Source organism: Anguilla anguilla, chromosome 17 (assembly GCF_013347855.1).
Source record: "Anguilla anguilla isolate fAngAng1 chromosome 17, fAngAng1.pri, whole genome shotgun sequence".
NCBI lineage: Eukaryota > Metazoa > Chordata > Actinopteri > Anguilliformes > Anguillidae > Anguilla > Anguilla anguilla.
This window is the reverse complement of record NC_049217.1, coordinates 5,819,378-5,846,489: the sequence shown is the minus strand read 5'-3', so window position 1 is coordinate 5,846,489 and position 27,112 is coordinate 5,819,378. Positions and strand designations below refer to the sequence as shown.

General features: G+C 43.4%; 1 long non-coding RNA gene and 8 other non-coding genes across 9 annotated transcripts; 2 read left to right on the top strand and 7 right to left on the bottom strand.

Annotated features, from left to right (window-relative positions):
* Positions 1-1,449: 1,449 nt before the first annotated feature.
* Positions 1,450-1,662, bottom strand: LOC118217434. Its single transcript, XR_004763191.1, has one exon. It is a non-coding gene; the product is annotated as a small nucleolar RNA U3 (small nucleolar RNA).
* Positions 1,450-9,651, bottom strand: LOC118216274. The gene is made up of 2 exons (XR_004762991.1): positions 8,129-9,651; positions 1,450-4,920 (listed from the first exon to the last, which is right to left on the bottom strand). It is a non-coding gene; the product is annotated as an uncharacterized LOC118216274 (long non-coding RNA).
* On the bottom strand, positions 2,587-2,659 carry trnaf-gaa. Its single transcript has one exon. It is a non-coding gene; the product is annotated as a tRNA-Phe (tRNA).
* Positions 4,657-4,869, bottom strand: LOC118217433. Its single transcript, XR_004763190.1, has one exon. It is a non-coding gene; the product is annotated as a small nucleolar RNA U3 (small nucleolar RNA).
* On the bottom strand, positions 5,794-5,866 carry trnaf-gaa. The gene has a single exon. It is a non-coding gene; the product is annotated as a tRNA-Phe (tRNA).
* Positions 7,865-8,077, bottom strand: LOC118217441. The gene has a single exon (XR_004763197.1). It is a non-coding gene; the product is annotated as a small nucleolar RNA U3 (small nucleolar RNA).
* Positions 9,313-9,525, bottom strand: LOC118217442. Its single transcript, XR_004763199.1, has one exon. It is a non-coding gene; the product is annotated as a small nucleolar RNA U3 (small nucleolar RNA).
* An 862-nt stretch (positions 9,652-10,513) lies between the features above and the next one.
* LOC118217438 lies at positions 10,514-10,726 on the top strand. Its single transcript, XR_004763194.1, has one exon. It is a non-coding gene; the product is annotated as a small nucleolar RNA U3 (small nucleolar RNA).
* A 1,235-nt stretch (positions 10,727-11,961) lies between these two features.
* Positions 11,962-12,174, top strand: LOC118217440. Its single transcript, XR_004763196.1, has one exon. It is a non-coding gene; the product is annotated as a small nucleolar RNA U3 (small nucleolar RNA).
* The last annotated feature ends 14,938 nt before the right edge of the window (positions 12,175-27,112 follow it).

Below are 27,112 nucleotides of genomic sequence, written 5' to 3'. Positions count from 1 at the left end.
CCTAACATGAGCTTTTTGGGGTCATATAAATGTGCAACATTGGTTAGAAATGTTGCCATTAGTTATCTTAAAACTATCACTCCTCAACTGTATTGTGCTGGTGGCATTAATATCTTTGCTAAGGCTAATATTCAGTGAAACTGGCTGCTTTTAAAGATGAACTACAATGTTGACACAGCAACGCTACAGGTTCCATGTGTGAAAGGGGCTCATGATTGACAACGATGTTCCCACACTGCCACAGGCTGCTCTCAGTGCATAGAAATGCAGACATGCAGCACACCTTTTTATAGTGTCGAGCGTAAATGTTTTTTTTCACCTTTCTGAGCCGTGGCAACTATGTTTACGTACAAAAGGTGCAAAACATTTTTAAAGCTTAATCATAACAATAAAAAGGTTTTCAGTTGTGTAGGCTCAAAATAAATGACAGGTTAGAACATGAACTTAAATCGATATCTGATGGGGGTATCAGAGTCTGGCTCCTCTTTAATGGTGACAGTGTTAGTAGCCGGTTGTGTTATGTAGGGGGCTTTGGTTTGAGGGGGGAGCAGTGTTACTAGTGACTAGGGACTCCTGTGTAGTGCATTGTGAGGAAAGTTGTGCATCAGTCTGAGATTGCTCTTTGAGGTCTGCTCTTGGGATTAGAGTGGGGGGATGGGGGGGAATAGAGTACGATGGTGGTGGTGGGGGCGCGGTGTCCCTAGCCCTGTTGGCGTATGAGAGGGGGCAGTCTCGGTACAGATGTCCCCTCGCTCCGCACAGATTACAGGGCTTGGGGTCACAGCATGCGCTGGTCTCGTGTTCACCTCCACAAGTTCAACACTTAACCACTGTGCAGGCTGCGGCTAAGTGACTTAGCTCGCCGCAGTTCCTGCACAGCTTGAACAAGTGGGCACATTTTGCAATAAAGTCAATTGAGTGGCATTTTTTGCTGGTATGTGACTTTTTTGTATTATATTCTGTTATAATATCATATCACATGTACATTGTCAATTTGATCATTTTTTTACGAAGTAGTTTAAACTGCTTTTTCTAAGTAGCTTTAGTTAACCAAACTAGATTTCTCCCTAGGGTAGCTTTGCTGTAGTTCAACTTCTTCCACTGTGAAGTAATTGGTAGCTTGCAAAGCTATGCTTTCAAAGTAGCTTCCCCAACACTGCCGCTCCCTATGTAGATATAAAGGGCTCATTTTAAGATAACGGAAACACAACGATTCTTATTTTCATGGTATTATACACTAATTAAAACATAGCCTACTTATGAATATTATTTTCCATTTATGCCAAGTCCGTTCCGCTAGATGCCACTAAATTCTACACACTGCACCTTTAAATCGCCTTTGGTATAAACACTAAATATTGGTAACTAAAACATAGTACAGTATCGATATATCTCCATTATAATATAACTCACATATTATATAAATAATCTTCAACCGTTAGTAAAGTAACCACTCAGAACGCATCCCCTTCTTCCAAATTCTTCACAGAATCGGAACGGTCATCAAAGACAGAGAGCGATTGATCAAAATCAATACTCTCTATCCGCTTCGCGCTCAGAAGAGGACGCATTACCTCGTCATTGTGGGTAGCGAGACCAAACACTCTCGAAACGCATTTCTCAGTTGTAAACTATAGAAATGATCCCTGAAAGTATAGTCTTAATTTAGTCATGTTACTCGTCAGGACCCTTTAAAGTATCAACTGGTTTCACCTACGGGGGGAGACTCAGGAAGGAAAGGAGAGGGGGAAGGGGTGTGAAGACAAAATTACAGATTATTTCTTTCTCTGTCATCAAGGTCGATGTTTCTCACCCCTTCATATGTCAGTGTTCACACAGAGAAAGTTTTATTACCCACCGTAACATCTTGAAATCAAGTTTTGTGGCAATAAACACATCCTTTGGACAGTCAGGTTCTCCGCAATCTCCGCTTTCTAAAGTTTGGATAGTGTCCGATTCGGTGGGATGGTCTTTCAATCTCTGTGGGCGTGAGCACGATCGCGTCAGACCGAAATGTGAAAGACTTCCGCGGTAGGACAAATAGATGTATCCTTTGCCGGGAGGTGACGAGAAGCAGAGTCTGAAGCTGTTTCGCTAGTCTCATCCGATATTGGGTCATTGGAAATAGGAAGGACACAATGATCGGTCTCTGGGGCACAAAAAAGAGGTGGTAGTGGAGGAAAGGAGTATACAGTTTTTGAGTATTGGGACGGACCCCAAGTGAGAAGGGAAACCAGTTTATCTCGGGCCGTTTTCTCATCTGCAATTGAATCATGCCTCAGCAAAAAGTCAATAGAGCCTTCTACAGTCGGTTCTCTCATTGCCCCTCCCCAGTAAGTAATCAGCAACAGTACAAATGATGATTGACAGCGATGTTCCCACACTGCCGCACATGGCTTTTCGTGCAGGTCCACATCTCAGGAACTTGGTCGCACGAAGGCCCGACAATCCTAAATGTTTAAACTGTACAAATCTTAGAACTTGATTTCACTCTGTGAAATCGGTAGCTTAAGCAGGAGGGTGAGCAGTCGGTAAACTCAGGCAGAGGGCTCAGCTCTACTCATCAAAAGAGGACACAGCTCCCATTGCCGAAACCCGGGATCGAACCAGGGACCTTCAGATCTTCAGTCTAACGCTCTCCCAGCTGAGCTATTTCGGCCACACAGTTTGCAGCATTCCTCGGATTTGCCGGGGCTGGGCCTGGTAGGATGGACAGAAATCTTCCACCAGGGCTCTGGTGGGAGCAGAAGCAGCACAAGTTCTGCACAAAGCATGCTAAAGTATGTCGGACTTGAGTAAAATTGCAACAGTTTCTTTAAAAAATACTTTAATGCGTTTACCCTCTCAACAATTCTTGCACAAATACGAGACATCGCAATTTCGAAGATACTGCACGTCTGCTGTGTCATTTTCGATATGGAACGAACAGAGCCACTGTCCTTACTCCACATGGCTTTGTCTGTTTTGAGAGCACCATTACCAAAATGCTTGCCTGCTATGCTATACTTCTCCCTGGTATGCTTCTTCTAGTGTTAAGTTGTTTTGTTACCCAATTTAGCAAGCTGGCTATCATCACATATTAATGGCAGATATAGTCAGCTATTTAACCTTGCTGACCGAATAATTTTCGCTGCATTGTACCAAAAACAACTGCGCGTACAAATAGGTTAAATGATTTTTAGCTGATAAGCATGCTTCCATTTTTTACCTAACATGAGCTTTTTGGGGTCATATAAATGTGCGACATTGGTTAGAAATGTTGCCATTAGTTATCTTAAAACTATCACTCCTCAACTGTATTGTGCTGGTGGCATTAATATCTTTGCTAAGGCTAATATTCAGTGAAACTGGCTGCTTTTAAAGATGAACTGCAATGTTGACACAGCAACGCTACAGGTTCCATGTGTGAAAGGGGCTCATGATTGACAACGATGTTCCCACACTGCCACAGGCTGCTCTCAGTGCATAGAACTGCAGACATGCAGCACACCTTTTTATAGTGTCGAGCGTAAATGTTTTTTTTCACCTTTCTGAGCCGTGGCAACTATGTTTACGTACAAAAGGTGCAAAACATTTTTAAAGCTTAATCATAACAATAAAAAGGTTTTCAGTTGTGTAGGCTCAAAATAAATGACAGGTTAGAACATGAACTTAAATCGATATCTGATGGGGGTATCAGAGTCTGGCTCCTCTTTAATGGTGACAGTGTTAGTAGCCGGTTGTGTTATGTAGGGGGCTTTGGTTTGAGGGGGGAGCAGTGTTACTAGTGACTAGGGACTCCTGTGTAGTGCATTGTGAGGAAAGTTGTGCATCAGTCTGAGATTGCTCTTTGAGGTCTGCTCTTGGGATTAGAGTGGGGGGATGGGGGGGAATAGAGTACGATGGTGGTGGTGGGGGCGCGGTGTCCCTAGCCCTGTTGGCGTATGAGAGGGGGCAGTCTCGGTACAGATGTCCCCTCGCTCCGCACAGATTACAGGGCTTGGGGTCACAGCATGCGCTGGTCTCGTGTTCACCTCCACAAGTTCAACACTTAACCACTGTGCAGGCTGCGGCTAAGTGACTTAGCTCGCCGCAGTTCCTGCACAGCTTGAACAAGTGGGCACATTTTGCAATAAAGTCAATTGAGTGGCATTTTTTGCTGGTATGTGACTTTTTTGTATTATATTCTGTTATAATATCATATCACATGTACATTGTCAATTTGATCATTTTTTTACGAAGTAGTTTAAACTGCTTTTTCTAAGTAGCTTTAGTTAACCAAACTAGATTTCTCCCTAGGGTAGCTTTGCTGTAGTTCAACTTCTTCCACTGTGAAGTAATTGGTAGCTTGCAAAGCTATGCTTTCAAAGTAGCTTCCCCAACACTGCCGCTCCCTATGTAGATATAAAGGGCTCATTTTAAGATAACGGAAACACAACGATTCTTATTTTCATGGTATTATACACTAATTAAAACATAGCCTACTTATGAATATTATTTTCCATTTATGCCAAGTCCGTTCCGCTAGATGCCACTAAATTCTACACACTGCACCTTTAAATCGCCTTTGGTATAAACACTAAATATTGGTAACTAAAACATAGTACAGTATCGATATATCTCCATTATAATATAACTCACATATTATATAAATAATCTTCAACCGTTAGTAAAGTAACCACTCAGAACGCATCCCCTTCTTCCAAATTCTTCACAGAATCGGAACGGTCATCAAAGACAGAGAGCGATTGATCAAAATCAATACTCTCTATCCGCTTCGCGCTCAGAAGAGGACGCATTACCTCGTCATTGTGGGTAGCGAGACCAAACACTCTCGAAACGCATTTCTCAGTTGTAAACTATAGAAATGATCCCTGAAAGTATAGTCTTAATTTAGTCATGTTACTCGTCAGGACCCTTTAAAGTATCAACTGGTTTCACCTACGGGGGGAGACTCAGGAAGGAAAGGAGAGGGGGAAGGGGTGTGAAGACAAAATTACAGATTATTTCTTTCTCTGTCATCAAGGTCGATGTTTCTCACCCCTTCATATGTCAGTGTTCACACAGAGAAAGTTTTATTACCCACCGTAACATCTTGAAATCAAGTTTTGTGGCAATAAACACATCCTTTGGACAGTCAGGTTCTCCGCAATCTCCGCTTTCTAAAGTTTGGATAGTGTCCGATTCGGTGGGATGGTCTTTCAATCTCTGTGGGCGTGAGCACGATCGCGTCAGACCGAAATGTGAAAGACTTCCGCGGTAGGACAAATAGATGTATCCTTTGCCGGGAGGTGACGAGAAGCAGAGTCTGAAGCTGTTTCGCTATTCTCATCCGATATTGGGTCATTGGAAATAGGAAGGACACAATGATCGGTCTCTGGGGCACAAAAAAGAGGTGGTAGTGGAGGAAAGGAGTATACAGTTTTTGAGTATTGGGACGGACCCCAAGTGAGAAGGGAAACCAGTTTATCTCGGGCCGTTTTCTCATCTGCAATTGAATCATGCCTCAGCAAAAAGTCAATAGAGCCTTCTACAGTCGGTTCTCTCATTGCCCCTCCCCAGTAAGTAATCAGCAACAGTACAAATGATGATTGACAGCGATGTTCCCACACTGCCGCACATGGCTTTTCGTGCAGGTCCACATCTCAGGAACTTGGTCGCACGAAGGCCCGACAATCCTAAATGTTTAAACTGTACAAATCTTAGAACTTGATTTCACTCTGTGAAATCGGTAGCTTAAGCAGGAGGGTGAGCAGTCGGTAAACTCAGGCAGAGGGCTCAGCTCTACTCATCAAAAGAGGACACAGCTCCCATTGCCGAAACCCGGGATCGAACCAGGGACCTTTAGATCTTCAGTCTAACGCTCTCCCAGCTGAGCTATTTCGGCCACACAGTTTGCAGCATTCCTCGGATTTGCCGGGGCTGGGCCTGGTAGGATGGACAGAAATCTTCCACCAGGGCTCTGGTGGGAGCAGAAGCAGCACAAGTTCTGCACAAAGCATGCTAAAGTATGTCGGACTTGAGTAAAATTGCAACAGTTTCTTTAAAAAATACTTTAATGCGTTTACCCTCTCAACAATTCTTGCACAAATACGAGACATCGCAATTTCGAAGATACTGCACGTCTGCTGTGTCATTTTCGATATGGAACGAACAGAGCCACTGTCCTTACTCCACATGGCTTTGTCTGTTTTGAGAGCACCATTACCAAAATGCTTGCCTGCTATGCTATACTTCTCCCTGGTATGCTTCTTCTAGTGTTAAGTTGTTTTGTTACCCAATTTAGCAAGCTGGCTATCATCACATATTAATGGCAGATATAGTCAGCTATTTAACCTTGCTGACCGAATAATTTTCGCTGCATTGTACCAAAAACAACTGCGCGTACAAATAGGTTAAATGATTTTTAGCTGATAAGCATGCTTCCATTTTTTACCTAACATGAGCTTTTTGGGGTCATATAAATGTGCGACATTGGTTAGAAATGTTGCCATTAGTTATCTTAAAACTATCACTCCTCAACTGTATTGTGCTGGTGGCATTAATATCTTTGCTAAGGCTAATATTCAGTGAAACTGGCTGCTTTTAAAGATGAACTGCAATGTTGACACAGCAACGCTACAGGTTCCATGTGTGAAAGGGGCTCATGATTGACAACGATGTTCCCACACTGCCACAGGCTGCTCTCAGTGCATAGAACTGCAGACATGCAGCACACCTTTTTATAGTGTCGAGCGTAAATGTTTTTTTTCACCTTTCTGAGCCGTGGCAACTATGTTTACGTACAAAAGGTGCAAAACATTTTTAAAGCTTAATCATAACAATAAAAAGGTTTTCAGTTGTGTAGGCTCAAAATAAATGACAGGTTAGAACATGAACTTAAATCGATATCTGATGGGGGTATCAGAGTCTGGCTCCTCTTTAATGGTGACAGTGTTAGTAGCCGGTTGTGTTATGTAGGGGGCTTTGGTTTGAGGGGGGAGCAGTGTTACTAGTGACTAGGGACTCCTGTGTAGTGCATTGTGAGGAAAGTTGTGCATCAGTCTGAGATTGCTCTTTGAGGTCTGCTCTTGGGATTGGAGAGGGGGGGATGGGGAGGAATAGAGTACGATGGTGGTGGTGGGGGCGCGGTGTCCCTAGCCCTGTTGGCGTATGAGAGGGGGCAGTCTCGGTACAGATGTCCCCTCGCTCCGCACAGATTACAGGGCTTGGGGTCACAGCATGCGCTGGTCTCGTGTTCACCTCCACAAGTTCAACACTTAACCACTGTGCAGGCTGCGGCTAAGTGACTTAGCTCGCCGCAGTTCCTGCACAGCTTGAACAAGTGGGCACATTTTGCAATAAAGTCAATTGAGTGGCATTTTTTGCTGGTATGTGACTTTTTTGTATTATATTCTGTTATAATGTCATATCACATGTACATTGTCAATTTGATCATTTTTTTACGAAGTAGCTTAAACTACTTTTTCTAAGTAGCTTTAGTTAACCAAACTAGATTTCTCCCTAGGGTAGCTTTGCTGTAGTTCAACTTCTTCCACTGTGAAGTAATTGGTAGCTTGCAAAGCTATGCTTTCAAAGTAGCTTCCCCAACACTGCCGCTCCCTATGTAGATATAAAGGGCTCATTTTAAGATAACGGAAACACAACGATTCTTATTTTCATGGTATTATACACTAATTAAAACGTAGCCTACTTATGAATATTATTTTCCATTTATGCCAAGTCCGTTCCGCTATATGCCACTAAATTCTACACACTGCACCTTTAAATCGCCTTTGGTATAAACACTAAATATTGGTAACTAAAACATAGTGCAGTATAGATATATCTCCATTATAATATAACTCACATATTACATAAATAATCTTCAACCGTTAGTAAAGTAACCACTCAGAACGCATCACCTTCTTCCGAATTCTTCACAGAATCGGAACGGTCATCAAAGACAGAGAGCGATTGATCAAAATCAATACTCTCTGTCCGCTTCGCGCTCGGAAAAGGACGCATTACCTCATCATTGTGGGTAGCGAGACCAAACACTTTCGAAACGCATTTCTCAGTTGTAAACTATAGAAATGATCCCTGAAAGTATAGTCTTAATTTAGTCATGTTACTCGTCAGGACCCTTTAAAGTATCAACTGGTTTCACCTACGGTTGCCCTGACTGATGCCCTGACGGTTTCACCAAACTCTATAAACACAGCAGTGCGCACACTATTTTGGTTCGTGTGCTATCCATGCTTTGACACATTCTAATTCAATTGGCAACTCACTCCAAACCAGCTGTGTGTTAATACTGAGGGAGTTTATTTAGCCAAAGTGAAAATGCATGACAGTTTGGCAGTTTTGTCTGTAAGCGTTTAAAAGGTGCAGGAATCGTAGGCTTTCTAATCGTGCGCTTCTAAAGCGGATGTAATCAAATGTAAACACAATTCCACCAAAAGTTTCATCAGAGGTATTTATATTTCCGCCGTGACAAACGATTGACGCAAGGCCTTTTACGCCCCGCAGTGGTTTAAAATTATAACTGCATGTGGTTAGGTATTTCCCAGTAAGAATTGCGCTGGGAAAGCTTAATTCAAGATATGAAAATAATTCAAAATCATCAGCTTCCTTTTGCTGATAACTAGTAGCTTTCATCATTGTACTGCACGCAACGCATATACTACAAATAAACATTTTTATCAGCAGCATTGGCTGGCCAACATTTTAAAGTCCCGTGCATAGTCAGGGAAACAATAAACTCATTCATATATTGCAGTTAATTTGTAGTTAACATTCAGCAATAGATGTCATGATGTGGGGAGTACACTTTGCTTTATATGCAAAGCTGTAGTACTTTTAGACCAGAGGTGGCCAACCCTGTTCCTGGAGATCTACAATCCTGTAGGGTTTTAGTCCAACCCAACCCTAAGCGCACCCCATTCAACAGCTAGAGATCTCGTGAAGCTGCTTGTTAGTTAGTTAGGACTCAGGTGTATCCCGGCTTGAAACGAAAATCTACCGTAGAACTTCAGCAACCGGGTTGGAGATCCATGTCTTATCCGAAAAGGGCGTGTACAGGTTTTTGTTTGAGCCCAGAACCACACAACCTGATTTATGTAATCATAGTATCAATCAAGATACTGATAAGTAAAAAAAGTATCTTAATGCGTAGCTAAAGTTAAAACCTTCATCTATTAATTAGACGAGTCTTACTTGAAAGTGTATTTCCTTCGCCACGTACCCATAACTAATCTTTCAACATACATGATTCAACAAAACAAGTTCATTAGATTATCAATCAAAACGCAATAGACATTTGAAACTCATTTTTCGACCACAAACAGGCTAACCACTCGGAACGCATCCCCTACCTCCGTATTCTTTTCAGAATCGGAACGGTCATCAATGATAGAAAGCGATTGATTTAAATCAACACTCTCTATCCGCTTCGCGCTCAGAAGTGGATGCATTACCTCGTCATCGTGGGTAGCGAGACCAAACACTTTCGAAACGCATTTCTCAGTTGCAAACTATAGAAATGATCCCTGAAAGTATAGTCTTAACATTCTAACGGTACTCGCTGGGGTCGCTCTAAATGTGCTACTGATTACATTTACGGTTGTCTTGCCCGATGCATTTCGGTTTCATCCAACTGTGTATAAATACACCGGTGGGACACACGATTTTGGTTCGTACACCAACAACCGAACACGTAATTTCTGTACACATAACAAACACGCTGAATAGTAGTTAACACATAGAACAAAAGGTTAACTGTTGCTGTGCTTTGTGTGTAGAGTTTTGAGAAATTGAGCTATAGTTTCAGAAAACGTGTTTAAACAATTGAGAAAAACTGTAATGATATTAGAATGAATATAACATTTTTTTCATCAAAATCGTGTCAATAGTATTTGATCCATTCCAGGGGGCGTAGTTTGCGCTGAAGTGGTTTGGGGGGGGGGGGGGGGATGACGCCCTTCACGCAACTCTCTTTATCGACGGCTTTCGTTGTAACCAATCAAAAAGGAAGATGCATGAATATGCAAATACATCGTGGGGCATTGTGGGATTGTGAAACAAAATGTATATTTATAAACACCTTTTGAGTTCGTAAATCTATGACGAAACAGCGAACGTCTGGCTTTTATGCGTGAGTTCATGTAGATGTTAAATTATTCGGAGACTATTGGGTACTTTTTGATCAGATATTTTACTTTGCACAGCGCTGCTATGCTGTGGCATGAACGGAAGTCATCGTTTCCAGTTGCATTTTCTGAATACTCGTCATGTAGTTTGCTTTGTTTACATGGATAATCCACAAGGGGATACGTAAAAGCACATTAAATGTTCTATGTGTTAACTACTATTCAGCGTGTTTGTTATGTGTACAGAAATTACGTGTTCGGTTGTTGGTGTACGAACCAAAATCGTGTGTCCCACCGGTGTATTTATACACAGTTGGATGAAACCGAAATGCATCGGGCAAGACAACCGTAAATGTAATCAGTAGCACATTTAGAGCGACCCCAGCGAGTACCGTTAGAATGTTAAGACTATACTTTCAGGGATCATTTCTATAGTTTGCAACTGAGAAATGCGTTTCGAAAGTGTTTGGTCTCGCTACCCACGATGACGAGGTAATGCATCCCCTTCTGAGCGCGAAGCGGATAGAGAGTGTTGATTTAAATCAATCGCTTTCTATCATTGATGACCGTTCCGATTCTGAAAAGAATACGGAGGTAGGGGATGCGTTCCGAGTGGTTAGCCTGTTTGTGGTCGAAAAATGAGTTTCAAATGTCTATTGCGTTTTGATTGATAATCTAATGAACTTGTTTTGATGAATCATGTATGTTGAAAGATTAGTTATGGGTACGTGGCGAAGGAAATACACTTTCAAGTAAGACTCGTCTAATTAATAGATGAAGGTTTTAACTTTAGCTACGCATTAAGATACTTTTTTTACTTATCAGTATCTTGATTGATACTATGATTACATAAATCAGGTTGTGTGGTTCTGGGCTCAAACAAAAACCTGTACACGCCCTTTTCGGATAAGACATGGATCTCCAACCCGGTTGCTGAAGTTCTACGGTAGATTTTCGTTTCAAGCCGGGATACACCTGAGTCCTAACTAACTAACAAGCAGCTTCACGAGATCTCTAGCTGTTGAATGGGGTGCGCTTAGGGTTGGGTTGGACTAAAACCCTACAGGATTGTAGATCTCCAGGAACAGGGTTGGCCACCTCTGGTCTAAAAGTACTACAGCTTTGCATATAAAGCAAAGTGTACTCCCCACATCATGACATCTATTGCTGAATGTTAACTACAAATTAACTGCAATATATGAATGAGTTTATTGTTTCCCTGACTATGCACGGGACTTTAAAATGTTGGCCAGCCAATGCTGCTGATAAAAATGTTTATTTGTAGTATATGCGTTGCGTGCAGTACAATGATGAAAGCTACTAGTTATCAGCAAAAGGAAGCTGATGATTTTGAATTATTTTCATATCTTGAATTAAGCTTTCCCAGCGCAATTCTTACTGGGAAATACCTAACCACATGCAGTTATAATTTTAAACCACTGCGGGGCGTAAAAGGCCTTGCGTCAATCGTTTGTCACGGCGGAAATATAAATACCTCTGATGAAACTTTTGGTGGAATTGTGTTTACATTTGATTACATCCGCTTTAGAAGCGCACGATTAGAAAGCCTACGATTCCTGCACCTTTTAAACGCTTACAGACAAAACTGCCAAACTGTCATGCATTTTCACTTTGGCTAAATAAACTCCCTCAGTATTAACACACAGCTGGTTTGGAGTGAGTTGCCAATTGAATTAGAATGTGTCAAAGCATGGATAGCACACGAACCAAAATAGTGTGCGCACTGCTGTGTTTATAGAGTTTGGTGAAACCGTCAGGGCATCAGTCAGGGCAACCGTAGGTGAAACCAGTTGATACTTTAAAGGGTCCTGACGAGTAACATGACTAAATTAAGACTATACTTTCAGGGATCATTTCTATAGTTTACAACTGAGAAATGCGTTTCGAAAGTGTTTGGTCTCGCTACCCACAATGATGAGGTAATGCGTCCTTTTCCGAGCGCGAAGCGGACAGAGAGTATTGATTTTGATCAATCGCTCTCTGTCTTTGATGACCGTTCCGATTCTGTGAAGAATTCGGAAGAAGGTGATGCGTTCTGAGTGGTTACTTTACTAACGGTTGAAGATTATTTATGTAATATGTGAGTTATATTATAATGGAGATATATCTATACTGCACTATGTTTTAGTTACCAATATTTAGTGTTTATACCAAAGGCGATTTAAAGGTGCAGTGTGTAGAATTTAGTGGCATATAGCGGAACGGACTTGGCATAAATGGAAAATAATATTCATAAGTAGGCTACGTTTTAATTAGTGTATAATACCATGAAAATAAGAATCGTTGTGTTTCCGTTATCTTAAAATGAGCCCTTTATATCTACATAGGGAGCGGCAGTGTTGGGGAAGCTACTTTGAAAGCATAGCTTTGCAAGCTACCAATTACTTCACAGTGGAAGAAGTTGAACTACAGCAAAGCTACCCTAGGGAGAAATCTAGTTTGGTTAACTAAAGCTACTTAGAAAAAGTAGTTTAAGCTACTTCGTAAAAAAATGATCAAATTGACAATGTACATGTGATATGACATTATAACAGAATATAATACAAAAAAGTCACATACCAGCAAAAAATGCCACTCAATTGACTTTATTGCAAAATGTGCCCACTTGTTCACAGGTCATACACTAAAAATTTAAATAAAAAAAAATACCCCACTATTCATGGGAAAGTGCAAGGCATGTCAGCTTTGGTTTTGTATATAATGTCCATCCGTCAGACACCTGCCTTCCAGAAACTAGAGTCCAGGTGGGGGTATTGCACCAAGCAGGATTACTCCGTTAGCCAGGTAACTTCTAATATAAAATAGCATGACATTTACAATGGTCCACAGAATTACCCTCTATATCGCCAGATCAACTTTAAATAAAATTGTATGCTGTTACAATATTAACCTTTGGTGGCAAAAGAACAGCAAGCCAACCTCATCCTAGCCAGACCTTCATTTGAATGATTCTGGCTAAGCTATTCATAGTATTGGATTGATTGCAGACACCTTAGTCAGCAAACACAGGTGATTGTAATCAAATAGCAGGTGATTATTATGAAATTGCCTTGCGCCATATTGTATGGGCGGCAAAATAAATCATGAGAACAGTATGACTAGGTCAGCTAACGTTAGCTAATGTTTGCTTTATGTCAGCAAACCTGACGTTAGCTGGTTTTTGATAGAACATAATTGTTGTCAGACGAATTAACGCTACAGACTTTATTTAATTAGACTAACGTTAACGTTGACTGAATTAAATCACTTGCCTGTATGCAACATTACAATGTGGCTAACTTATCTAAACTTTACTAAATTGGCTAGCAAAGTCAATGTTAATACACTCAACTTCATATGTGTTCTTAGATTTGAACATCTTTGCAGTAGAGAGTGTATATACTCTCGGCTTGCATAGCTCACAAGTAAAAACTTACGTTTTGTCGGTGGAGCTAGTCAGTGTCATGTATTTGCTTAAGTATGGCCATGGTGATTCTTCCTCAGGCTGAGATTTGGGAGGTTTATCCATGATGGCGCTGTCGCTGTGTGAGCACTGAGCAACGCCCGTCCTTTTGTACATGCACTACATAAAGGTCAAGTATGTGGTGGTGACTGCCTAATGAATGCATTGTCTGGGCATGCCTTCACAGCGGTCAGGATGAAAGAAAAAGGGGGCGGGGCTGGTCAAAGGCAGTTCAATTACAGTAGAAAAGCAATGGTAAAATAAAATTTAAAAAATCATTCCTTTCCTTTTATGGCCCAAAATTGTTTGTAGTTTCAATAGTTAACTACACAAAAAATGGCAAAAAAAGTAATTTAACTACTTGAATCACTATGCAAATATGAATGTAGTTGAACTACCAGCACACTACTGCAAAATGTAGTTAAACTACTAGTTTAATTACATGTAGTTCGCTACTCCCCAACACTGGGGAGCGGGTCCTCTTCCACAGAGGCCGCCATGTTGCACCGCCATGTTTCTACAGTAGCCCAAAATGGACAAACGGCTCTAGAGGGGGCCCGGGTTTCTCTTCATCAGGCACAAATCTTTCGTCTCACGCTTACCAGGTGTGAGACGAGGGGTGTGTGGGGTGTGATTGGAGCAGGTGTCTCTCTTTTCTTTTCTCCTTTTCTCTCTCTGTCTCCCTCTCCTCTGAAGGTCTGGTGGAAAAGCGCAGTACCAGTGGCTTGACCACCGCTGTGTTTGACCAGCGGACCAGGCCGGACCCGACAGCGTTTGGGGGGAAGCAGGTACCAGTGGCTTGACCGCAGCTGTGTTTGACCAGCGGACCAGGCCGGACCCGACAGCGTTTGGGGGGGAAACAGGTACCAGTGGCGTGACCGCGACCTGCCGAACCCCCCCACTGACAGAAGAAAGAACTACTAAACTAGATCTCGGTGTGGTGTGTTGTCGCAAGAACACATGGAAATGGAAGAAAACGATCGGCAGCAGATAGCAGCATATACTCAGACAAGTGCTGGTAATGTTTGCGGAAACACCACTTAAAAAACGAAAATAATCTGGACAAGACGGGGACGACATGGTCTGTCTCTCCTTTTGACAAACGTCATTATGTCTAGTTTTTTTTTTATTTTTAGTATTTTACCCCAGAACAAGTGCAGGAGCAACAGCAATCATCTATTTGCCTATCTGAGCTTATCTTTCGGTATTGCGCATTTGTAAAAATTAGCAGCACACTTGTAAATCAAAAGGCCAGACCTAGTTTTTTATTATTATTTTTTAAAGTTCCGCAATAGATCAATTGTACAATAAAATTGTTCTGTTCCTTTCTATTTTGGTGTGGTAGAAAGATCACAATCTGCAACTCCATCCAACAATATTCATGTGAAAACTAACAAATTGTCATTACTTGTGGATGTCGGTTCTATTAAGATGTAATACAATGTGTGACCAGTGTGACAAAGTATACAAAGTATGGTAGTAGAATCCAGGCCCTGCAATCCCGGACTTTTTTTTTTTTTTTTTACTGTTTACAATTTGATTTCTTAGTGTATATTTTTGCATATTTCAGACAGCTTCCATTCAGTGTCAATGGCTTCATGCTATGTGCTAACTTTCTCTAACTTAACTCACTTTTTTGTTTTGTAAAATAGATGGGTCAAAAAAAACTGGAAATATACTCTTTAAGAATCACCATCCTGCATCCAGTATAAAAATCCACCTCTCTCCCTGACAGCGTGGTCCCTAACATGCTGTGTGTACTGGACTGAACACTCAGTGCTGTGTGTCTGAATGTGAGTTTGGAGCACCATGCTTTTCATTTTAGTTGTTGAAGTGTAATTCTGAGAGTTTGACATAGGATAAGGCCCTGTTGGGAGGAAATAGTAACATTGGTATCACTAGAAAGTGATTCATAGGTGATTTGTAGTGCCTGAGTAGTGGGGGGCCATAGGAACCCACCTACCAAATTTGGTTGGTGTAGGACTTATGGTTGCTGAGCCTCAGACACTTATGGGAGGGGAGGGGAGGGGAGGGGGGCAGAACACAGCAGAGGAAAATGGGTGAAGGAGCAAAGAATGTGTCAGGGGGTGCAGATCGGCACCAGAGCGCACTGAGAGATTAGACACCATCTCCTGAACAGACGGGTGGATAATATCTCCAAAATGGTTCAGTGGGGAGAGCCAGTGGGGTCCCTGACCCAGCAGTGTTTTCCCAACACCCGTCCTCACCCCCCATCCCTGGCCTGTGTGTGCGAGTGGGAGAGATGCCCATCGCTGTACCCAATGCCCCCTCCCCTCTACTGACCGTCTCCCATTGCCTGGCTCCTCTAAGCTGGCCCAATCTCAGGTAACCCGGGCAACACAGGAAGTGAAGCCCAAGCTTTGCTGGGGTGACTCATGTCCTGCCACTTCCTCATCCCTTTCTTACCCGTTTCCCGCTCTTTATTGGTGAGAAGGCTGTGTGGACCAGCCGCTGCTTATGGGAAGTGCCTGCTTCGGCTCGCAGCACTACTGAATGCCGTTATTGTGAATGGCTGCTGGGTAGCGGTCTGTTTGCTTGAAACAAACAGTTAACCCTTAGTGTTCCGCATTAATCCTAATAATTACAATAAGTGCCACTTTCAAATGTTAAAAATAATAAATATGTAAGCAGTTAGTTGACCACATTCTCTTCAGAAGGTAAGATGAAAAAACACAGGGCCAAGCACAGTTCTTAAGCACAGTTAACAATCACATTCGATCGTATACATGTTTTGTGAATGAGTCCCATTGTTTTCCAGATTGCAGTCCACCCCCTTATGTTACTTGCAAAAAGTTATAGCCTATGTTTCTCGCTAATTAAATATGTCAGAAATGTATTTTTTGGTTGCAATTATGAATTATCTTGGTACGCCATTGTAGGTGATATGCGGAATCCTGACCTTGGGGCTGACCACAGCCAGTTTCACTGGATATTCTGCTAATTAGCCACATGTGGTTAGTCTGCAAAGTGATCTGCCATTTTGCAAAACGACCACATTTTTGGTAATAAAAAAATAAAAAATAATTTCAGGACCATTCACATATGCAGGCTACACTGAACTGGTCCAAAACTGCTCTTTAATAAAATGAAGTATGTTGCTTCTGCCCTCATAAGTACTACATGCATTAGCTTTAGCATTAGAGTGAAGTAGCACCAGAGGCAAGTCAACAGACGCAGTCCACACATTGTTATTAATAATAACAATACAAACTATTACTGTTTTTTTATGTGTGCTAAGCTGTACTGACATTTTAAAACACAGTTAGATTAGAGACACTTCGTCATGCAGAGGAGATCTGTCTTTGGCTACACGTGGAATATAAATCATTGAAACAGTATGATAAGGACAAAGCACACACACAGTCACAAAGCTTAATAACTGTGATACAACTTTTAAAAACTAAAAATAAAAAAAACCATAGCTAAAACAAGTTCATAAAAATACAATGTTTTATTCTTTAGATGAAAAAACATTTTTCCTGCTCTATTCTCCTCAGGAAGAGTGCCCTCAAGATCTTGTGTGTGCCTGTGCGTGTGTGTGTGTGTGTGATTGCGTATGCCTTTGTGTGTGCGTGTGGATCCGTGTCTGTTAGCTTACCAGTTTTGTAACCAATGGAAAGTTTTTTCTTTTTCTTTTTTGAAGCGCCCCCGTGCAGGACTGTATGATGTCATACAGAGGGACCGCAGGAGTTCCGCTGCTGGATGTGTTATGGTGGGAGGAAGCAGGGTGTTGACAGCCTGTCCTGAGGTGAGGTCACAGGGGTCATAGGGTCACCAGCACACCTCCACTGCCTGGATCGCGGCTTCCCGTTAGGGGGAGGAACATCGTTCCGCCACACATATCCCTTCCCCAGGGAAACACGAGCTCTCTGTCTCACGCACACACATACACACAGACACAAAGACACACACAAAAACACAATATATCCCCAGGTCCACATAGATATGCTTTTGCTGTGATTGGTGTGGGAGAACATGACTGGCTTGCACAGAGCCCTGACCTCGACCCCGTCCTACACATTTGGGATGAATTGGAAATATATCAACTGCAGAGGTCTTCCTTGACTTGCCAGGCCCTGTGCGATGGCTGAGCTAGTGTTTGTCTGTGGCAGGGCTCCTCTGAGAAAGACCTCGGTCTCAGTAAGACCACCCTGCATAAGCAAGGGTTAAATAAGAAACAGAGCTCCTTTCTTCTTAATGATGTTCCGAATAGTTGATTTTGGTTAGGCTATGATTTGGCCTCTGTCTTTGACTTTTTTCTCATTTCTCAGACTCATAATGGCTTCCTTGACTTTCATTGCCACAACTCTGGTCAAAAGATACTGAATACTGAAAGCTCTCTTATGCCCTAAGGAAGCAATTGAACGCACCTGACTCTTCAGGAAAAACCTGTGAAGCTACTTGTGTCAAACCTTATGGTGCTCTGAAATGGAGGGCTATATATAAAAAGTGCTGTGTTTTCCAACCAAACCAGAATGTATAAAAAATATCCTTTAATAAATGCTGAGAATTGGCACAGCACATGTGAATTGTTTGATTACACACATAAAATTGTGGAGCACAGAGCCAAATTAAGAAAAAAATATGTCTTTGTCTTAAACATTATAGAGCTCACTCTATAATATCTAATATTTGTGTTCTTTATTTTCTCTGACCAAAGTTAAAAATCTTTTAAAGGTTAATTTTACCCATATTCTGTTTGTAGCATGAATGCAATGGTGTATACATATTTCTTGCAGATATGTGACATATTAAAGCTAAAATGAATGAAAAGACATTTTGTTCAGCAGCTTTTCAGTTTACTGAAAATGAAATAATTTTGCATTTTGTCTTTGATTGTAAGCGTGCTGATATTATTTAATAAGGCTATAAGGTGCATCTCATCTTTTCTTGGGGGTTGGTGAAATAAATAAGAACTGATTTCTGAAGGGTAAGCATAAATGTGGCACTTGTCCTTAATGATCTTCTTCTCTTATCCCATAACAGGGAACATAACTTAGAGCTGGAATCTTGGTTGCGTGTGTTCTAATCCTGGAACAATGGGGCCAGCTACACAGCTGGTTGGTCAGCTCGTCTGACAGATAGCCTTTGACAGACACTGGCCTGGGAGCTGAAGGGGCCAATAGGGGTGGAGGGTGGGGTCAAGTATCCACTCTTCATCACCGCTCTGCTGGGCAGTGATCAAATCATATCTTTGTGTTTGTGCACGTGTGTACAGGCATGTGTGTGTGTGTGTGTGTGTGTGTGTGTGCGTGGTGAAGTGTGGGGGTATATGTGAGAGTGGGAGTGTGTGTGTGTGTGTGCTGAAGTGTGGGGGTACATGTGAGAGTGGGAGTGTGTTTGTGAGTGTGTGTGTGTGTGCTGAAGTGTGGGGGTATATGTGAGATTGGGAGGGTGTGTGTGTGTTTGTGTGCATGTGTGGTGTGTGTGTATGTGCATGTGGTGTGTGTCCATGTGTGTGTGTGTCCATGTGTGGTGTGTATCTGTGTGTGTGTGTATGTGCGTGTGGTGTGTGTCTGTGTGTGGTGTGTCTGTGTGTATGTGCATGTGGTGTGTGTCTGTGTGTGGTGTGTGTGTATGTGCGTGTGGTGTGTGTGTGTGTGTATGTGCGTGTGGTGTGTGTCTGTGTGTGGTGTGTGTGTGGGTGTGTGTATGTGCGTGTGGTGTGTGTGTGTGGGTGTGTGTGCATGTGGTGTGTGTCTGTGTGTGGTGTGTGTGTGTGTGTATGTGCGTGTGGTGTGTGTCTGTGTGTGGTGTGTGTGTGTGTGTATGTGCGTGTGGTGTGTGTGTGGTATGTGTGGTGCGTGTGTGTCTGTGTGTGGTATGTGAGTGAGTGGTGTGTGTGTCTGTGTGTATGTGTGTGTGGTATGTGTGGTGTATGTCTGTGTGTGGTGTGTGTGGTGCGCGTGTGTGTATGTGTATGTGTGGTGTGTGTCTGTATGTGTGGTATGTATGGTGTATGTGGTATGTGTGGTGCGCGTGTGTATGTGTGTGTGTGTGTCCATGTGTGGTGTATGTCTGTGTGTGGTGTGTGTGGTGCGCGTGTGTGTATGTGTGTGTTTGTGTGTGTGTCCATGTGTGGTGTATGTCTGTGTGTGGTGTGTGTGGTGCGCGTGTGTGTATGTGTGTGTTTGTGTGTGTGTGTGTGTGTCTGTGTGTGGGGTGTGGGTGGTGTGTGTGTCTGTGTGTGGTGTGTGTGTGTCTGTGTGTGGGGTGTGGGTGGTGTGTGTGTCTGTGTGTGGTGTGTGTGTGTGTCTGTGTGTGGGGTGTGGGGCTTTCATGTCCCTGGCAGCTCGCTCTGCAGGCTGATGTGTGATGGCTTGACTGGTGCAGATGCGCAGGGCGGCAGGGGGAAGCCTCAGGCCTCATTGTTTGGGCCGTGCAGCCGGCTGAATGGCGCTTTCTCCACGCTGGGCCCACTGGCTCCTCACCGCATTGTCCCGCGTGGGGGTCCCAGCTCCAGGGTGGGCAGCTGCCCGCGAAAAGCAGGGGCGCACGGCGCTGGGTGGGGAACGCCAAAAACGCATCTTCACCTCGTCTCCGCACCTCAGGATCCCCCGCACCCCGAACAGAGCTGAAAAGCGTGAGATTTCTCCCCTTTGTCCGGCCCGGTCAATTTCACACACACAAAGGGGCTTGCCGAAAAAGAAGGGCTCTCGAGCCTGGGCATTTTGGTCTGGGCGGTTTCTTTTCTCCACGGCTTTCTGTGGAAGTATCTTGTCCCCTGGGCATCCCCCTTGCGGTCTCCCTACGGCTGCCGTCTGAATTAACATCACAAAGAGGTCAGGGCCCCGGTGACCTCGTCCCCTGCAGCGGCACGGCTCCTGGTACGGGTTTACTGCGTGTGTGAGGGCGAACGTGCACAGTCAGGCTCAGCCTGGGCTGTCATGTGACTGTGAGTGTGGAGGGAGGCTACTCCGGCAGGATCTGAAGAAACAGCTCTGAGAGAACTCTGCAGTTCTTCTCTCTGTCTCTCGATCTCTCTCTTTCTCTCTCTGTATCTCTCTCTTGCTCAATCTCTCACTCTCTCTGTCTCTCTCTCTTGCTCAATCTCTCTCTCTCTTCCCCTTTCAGAGAAAGCCACTTTGTAGAAAGCGGGGACCGTCTGAGGATAGAGGGGTTTTGTGCGGTCCAAGCCTTTCCCTGCAATCGGAAACATAGAACACATAATGGCCAAACAACACGAACAGTGTGATTAAGCTGTGAGATAAATTTATCTTATTTCTGTCCCCATGAAACCGATGCTTAAGCTAGCTTAACGCTATCTGCCTTTTAGATCATTTACAATCATTACACTGAGTATACAGTGTAATGATTGTAAATGATCTAAAAGGCAGATAGCGTTAAGATAGCTTTTGCCTTTGACTTATGTGACACACTTGAAAACGCTTGAAGTTCTTCACAGCATTCCTTCCTGATTTAACAGATTCCACTTTTCTGACCGACCAGCAGCCCTGCAGGCTGAAGCACAGTTGGCGCCAGCGGCCCCGTGTCGACGGGAGGGTTTCAGTCATCTGTGCTCGAAGTGCTTCCCTGCACAACAGCACCCCCTGTGGATGGGAGGATTTCAGTCATCTGTGCTCGAAGTGCTTCCCTGCACAACAGCACCCCCTGTGGATGGGAGGATTTCAGTCATCTGTGCTCGAAGTGCTTCCCTGCACAACAGCACCCCCTGTGGATGGGAGGATTTCAGTCATCTGTGCTCGAAGTGCTTCCCTGCACAACAGCGCCCCCTGTGAATGGGAGGATTTCAGTCATCTGTGCTTGTACATTATTTAGTGAAATTAAATCATGGATTTATTTGTATGAAAACAACAAAATATTATTAATGTGTTTGCTGTGTAATGGCAAATTAAGAGATTGTGAGATGCTTGTAAGATGATAAATACAAATAATAAATACCAATAATCAATAAAAGTGATAATTGTACTCCAGTTTTTATTCCACATAACATATGCTTTTATTGTCTTGGTGTAGAGGTGACTCACAGCTGTTTTTATCTCATGGGATGGCAAGAGTTTCCCATCAAAGTTTTTTTTTCTCCAGAATAACGTCCCGGCAGCTCAGCAGTGTCCTCGGCAAAGTTGTTGATGAAGGTAACAACTCTCCGGATGTCATGAAACTTCCGTAAGTTTTTTATTCTTCCTATTGGCCCGTGCTTTGTCACAAACTGTAACGCCACTCGGTTGGGAGTGTTTGCTGAGATGTGAGGTGAACTTTGCTGATGCTGAATTGCGAAACGAGGTCGCAAAATGTAATGAGATTGGGAAGTGTAGTGCATAGTAGCACTACACCTGCCAAACGATAGATACATCTAATCAAGATGGCCTCGTCCTGGGGCGACACCCTATGGGGCTGGCAGCCACAGTGGGCACAAGACTGCAGCCATCTTGTGGCCCAGATTTCATACAAGACCATCTGTGGGGAGCCAAAAATGTTTCTACATTTGCCATTCTGCTAATGCTGCTAAATATAACATTAGGAATCAATAAAATCACTTACTTTTCCCCTAAAGTCATTTACTAAGAAATAGAAAACCTCCCTTAAAAATCAATGCATTTATTGTTACATTTGTATTACTTTGCTCAATTCCCTTCTCCCTCCACAGTTTGTGTTCCACACAAGTTTCCAGTGGAAATAATTATTTTAGCATTTATGCGGAATAAACATGATTTAATATTAAATGTCAGGTCTTTTCTTGGTTGCGAAAAAAAAAGACCTGACAGTTAATAAAGGCTTTTGGAGTGACTGAATGCAAATACATGGACACCATTGAAAAGCTACCCCAGGGTGAAATGTGCTGGGGGGTCAGAGAGATGAGGGATGGGGTGTGTGTGTGGGGGGGGGGGGGTGAATTGCACCATTGGCATGTGCCCATTGTTCCCAGCCATTTCTGTCTGCGGGACAAAGTGTGTGTGCAGGGAAATACACAGGCTAATCATGTTTTATGCAAACAATAATGACCCCCCTCAGCCACAATACTGTGGCCTGACAATAGTACAAAGAAGCTCTGCTCTAAGGAATGGGGAGGCCTCAGAGAGAGAGAGTGAGAGAGATATGCAGTGAGAGAGATATGGAGTGAGTGGGTGTTGGGGTGGGGTGTTCACTGCTGTGGAAGTGGAGACATGGGGCTCCCCAGATGGGTCTCCTCTCTCAGGATCACATTCACACAGAATCCCCCCCAATGTGGGAGCCCTCCTCCTTCCCAGAATCCATCTGGAGAGAATGGGGAAAGATTCACTACTTTTCATTAATGGTCTTTCTCATTAAGTTAATTGGTCTTACAAATGTTTACTGCCAACAATCTGAATTGTCAGCCACCAATACTCCAACTGAAGGCAACTGCAAGGGCTAAAATATTGTTTGACTGCTTTTAAATGCACAAGGTACTTTCTCACATTTCACTTTTGTATTTATGGAAGAAAACAGGAATGTTTGCAAACTGACTTTGGTCTATTTTTTGAGCAGTGTGTGGCTAGAACTAATTTTTCTTGACATGTTTTCAGTACCAGTTCCACACACCGGAATATCTGTAGGTCTTCAGTGTGGCCATCTTCCTAACCTTTCTGAAAGGCACAGACGGTAACACATCCAACACTACACCAGGTCTGAGCGACTCTGTGTTATTCCTACCTGGCGTGATGGATGGGAGCGGAGCTTGCTCAGTTGCTGGGCTGATGGGGGTCGTCACTTGAGGAGCGGTTCAGAAGGCACCACAGGCTTCAAGGCGCGGCCTACGGGGCAGGGTCCGCCTGCCCTCCCCTTCCCTCGTCCTCGGACCCGGCTTCGAAAGGCGGTCACTCCTTCAAGTGAAAGGTTTACCTGCTGGTGATCCGCTCCAGAGAAAACTGTGCCGCTTTTCCAAGAACGAAACATGAAAACGAGAGCCTTCTGAAACCCGACCCTTCAGAGCCCGTCCTGGAAGCTGTGCTGGAGCCACAGCTTCCCCTTTGAACCACGCTGGCCTGGTTTTACGGAGCGAGCAGGGGAAAAACGGGCTGTGAACGAAAGCCTGGCCTTTTTCTGAGATTAAACAACAATCCACTCTGCTCATCGTCTGGTAGGCGATGGCAGCGCAGATGCAGAGTCATTTAAGTTCAGTTTTAAACTGGATCACAACACAAACCCATAAGGCATCTATCTGTGAAAGGGGGAAAAAAGAGGAACCCTCCATTATTTGTAGTGTTAAGTATTTATTTAAGGTGGGACACCCACAGAGACCTCCAGACATTTCTGGCCTGTTTCTTTCTCACTGTCTCTGGTGTGTTCGCAGTTTGTTTTTCTCATGTCCCTGTGTTCTGCTTTAGTCCGTCTGGGCCAGCCTGTGTTACACAGCTCCACTCAACCACACACGCACACTAAACTCCACTCATGCAGCAGCCTGTCTTACACAGCTCCACTAAACCCCACACACACAGCAGCCTGTCTTACACAGCTCCACTAAACCCCACACATGCACACTAAACCCCACACATGCAGCAGCCTGTCTTACACAGCTCCACTAAACCCCACACATGCACACTAAACCCCACACATGCAACAGCCTGTCTTACACAGCTCCACTAAACCCCACACACGCACACTGAACCCCACATACACAACAGCGATTCTTACACAGCTCCACTAAATCCCACACACACAACAGCCTGTCTTACACAGATCCACTAAACCCCACACACAGAGCAGCCTGTCTTACACAGCTCCACTAAACCCCACACACTCAGCAGCCTGTCTTACGCAGTTCCACTAAACCCCACACACACAGCAGCCTGTCTTACATAGCTCCACTAAACCCCACACACACACACTGAACCCCACACACTCAGCAGCCTGTCTTACACAGCTCCACTAAACCCCACACACGCACACTGAACCCCACATACACAACAGCCTGTCTTACACAGCTCCACTAAATCCCACACACACAACAGCCTGTCTTACACAGCTCCACTAAATCCCACACACACAACAGCCTGTCTTACACAGCTCCACTAAACCCCACACACACACGCTGAACCCCACACACTCAGCAGGGAGACTCCCTGCGTAGAGTGCAGCGTCATGTGGATCTCTCTCTGTTTGTTTCTCAGCAGTGCAGTCATTTTGCCGGTCTTATGTAGCGTTAGACAGCAGGAACAGGACAAGCCAGCTATCCTGAATTAGCCCTGTTGACACTCTGTCAGCCCCGTTGCTTTGTAAACACCATTTATTTTCCGGCTGAATGCTTATCTGCCCCGCGTGAGAGATACCGCCGTGGGACCGAAGCCGTTCCCGGGGTGAGGGTGGGGGTTTGGGGGATTTAAGTATAAGAACGACAAAATTTCTCAGCATGTGCCAACTATATTTCAAAGGGTTTTTGAAAACCTTGTACTGGATCTGGAGATCTGTTCGAATTTTTTGCAAAATTTATTGGGTGCTGTAAAGATAAAGAATTCTGTTGATATAAAGCATATAAAGCAATGTTTTCTTAGGCTGTCCTAAGGACAGGCTGTGTAGGATAGGGTCCAGTTATTAAGTCAAAATCAGTGTAAGGTGAAATTAAACCAATGCTGTATGTCAGTTGGGGTAAAAATAATAAGTCCAAACATAAACAAGCAGCTCCTGGGTTATAGCAGTGGTTTTCTTATAGTGGTGAGTTGGTGTTTCTATTTTCTTGTGGATGTGTATGAAACATAAACAGTGTCTCAGAAGCACTCATCTGTACTGATCTGTATGTTGTCTTGGCAACCTCCCATGACCACGAATCAGTCACGGTAGGCAGGGGTGGATGTGTGGCCCCTGTGAGTTTATTCATGTAAGGCCCATTTGCATAAGGCTGACTTGCAAGGTCTGTTAAAATAAATAATCCAAAAATTAGAAAACATATAAACTACACATCAGAGACTACAAAACTAGAAGACAAAAGTTACAGTCAAACTACAATCTAAATGGAGGAGGTGCAGGTTGCGGTGCAGATGTATAAACCATACAAAGTGGCAACCAACCTGTATTACACACATGCCAAGATGTATTTGAAATACTTCACAACTCCGATATGCCTATGGTAAAATATACTGTGCCGACAACAAATTATATTGATTGTTGGCAATATATGTAATTTAAAGGGATAGTTCACTTTTTGGAGTTTTTCAAATTTTATTTCAGATTTAGTGTATGTTTCTCATTAGCCCAGAGAGTTATTGTGTGCAATAAAGGATATTTCAGATAAAACTATTATAATTTAAAAAAAAATGTATTTAAAACACTAAAACTGAAATAATGCTAAAAACTCCAGAAAGGGAGCTTTCCCTTTAAAGGACAATCAAATATATCATAAAACTCTCTTTTCTTTGGCCATGATGGCTCCCTGCCTAACCTTTGATTGGTTTCTCTGTTGATCCAGACAGTGTGTAGGTTTGCCCGGGTTGGCTTCTGTCCTCAAGAATCTTCCCCCGTTGTGCCCCATGAGGTGTACTGGAGGCCAGTCCATCCAGTCTGTGGGAGTGGAATGTGGTGTAGTCTTAGAGTCCCAGGGAATCAGATTCATTGAAAGTGAATGCTCCATCCTCACTGTGGCATCAATGAGAGTGTACACTATCTCACTGTGACATAACTGAGAGTGGACATTCCGTCTCTCACTGTGACATCACTTAGAGCAGACATTCCTTCTCTCACTGTGACATCACAGAGAGAGGACATGCTTTCTCTCACTGTGACATCACAGAGAGTGGATGTGTCTTCTCTCATTGTAACATTCCACATGCCTATTCTGAGTTTACCGCCCTTATCTTTCAAGCACTTCTGCTAATCCAGTTTAACCCATGTTACCTCCTGTTCGTTTTTTTAAATACGGCACACATCCTCCTTAATGGGATTATCAGTCATGTCTCACCTATTTATCCAGGGTAATCTCTAAATACTTGTCAGAGCTGATGATATTTGCTCATGAGTGTTCAGTTTCAAAGTCAAGATATTTGCAACACCTTATACATGAAAAAAACAAATTAAAAGATCAGTATAGACCTTCTAAAATGGTTTGCTGCTGAACTAAAGCATAAAGAATTTAAGATTAAATATTAACATTTAATCTGATGATAGACGTGGATACAAACAATATTTTTTAATAAATATGAGGATTAGAGTGTGTTTGAGTTTTCCTTTTTTACTCTCTTCATGTCTATGATAAATAACAGTTGTTAAACCAAATTCCAGTATGTGCATATGTAACTGGTTTTAGGACTGACAGTTTGCTGTGCAGGTGCTGGTTTTGGAAGAGGCACGGGGATGGGGGAGATGACGTTTCTCCCATCAGCAATGAAAGGCCAGGGGTGGGAGGGGCCGACACAAGCACGGCCCCCAGAGCGGGTTATCTGCGGGGGGGAGCCCCTGTGAAGCCCCTGTGAAGCCACTGTGAAGCCCCTGTGAAGCCCCTGTGAAGCTCCTGTGAAAGCTGACACCCTTTCCCAGGGCCTTCCCACGCACGTCATTACGCTCTAATGGGAACTCAGGGGAGCTGCACTGGGTAAACAAGGGAGAGTGG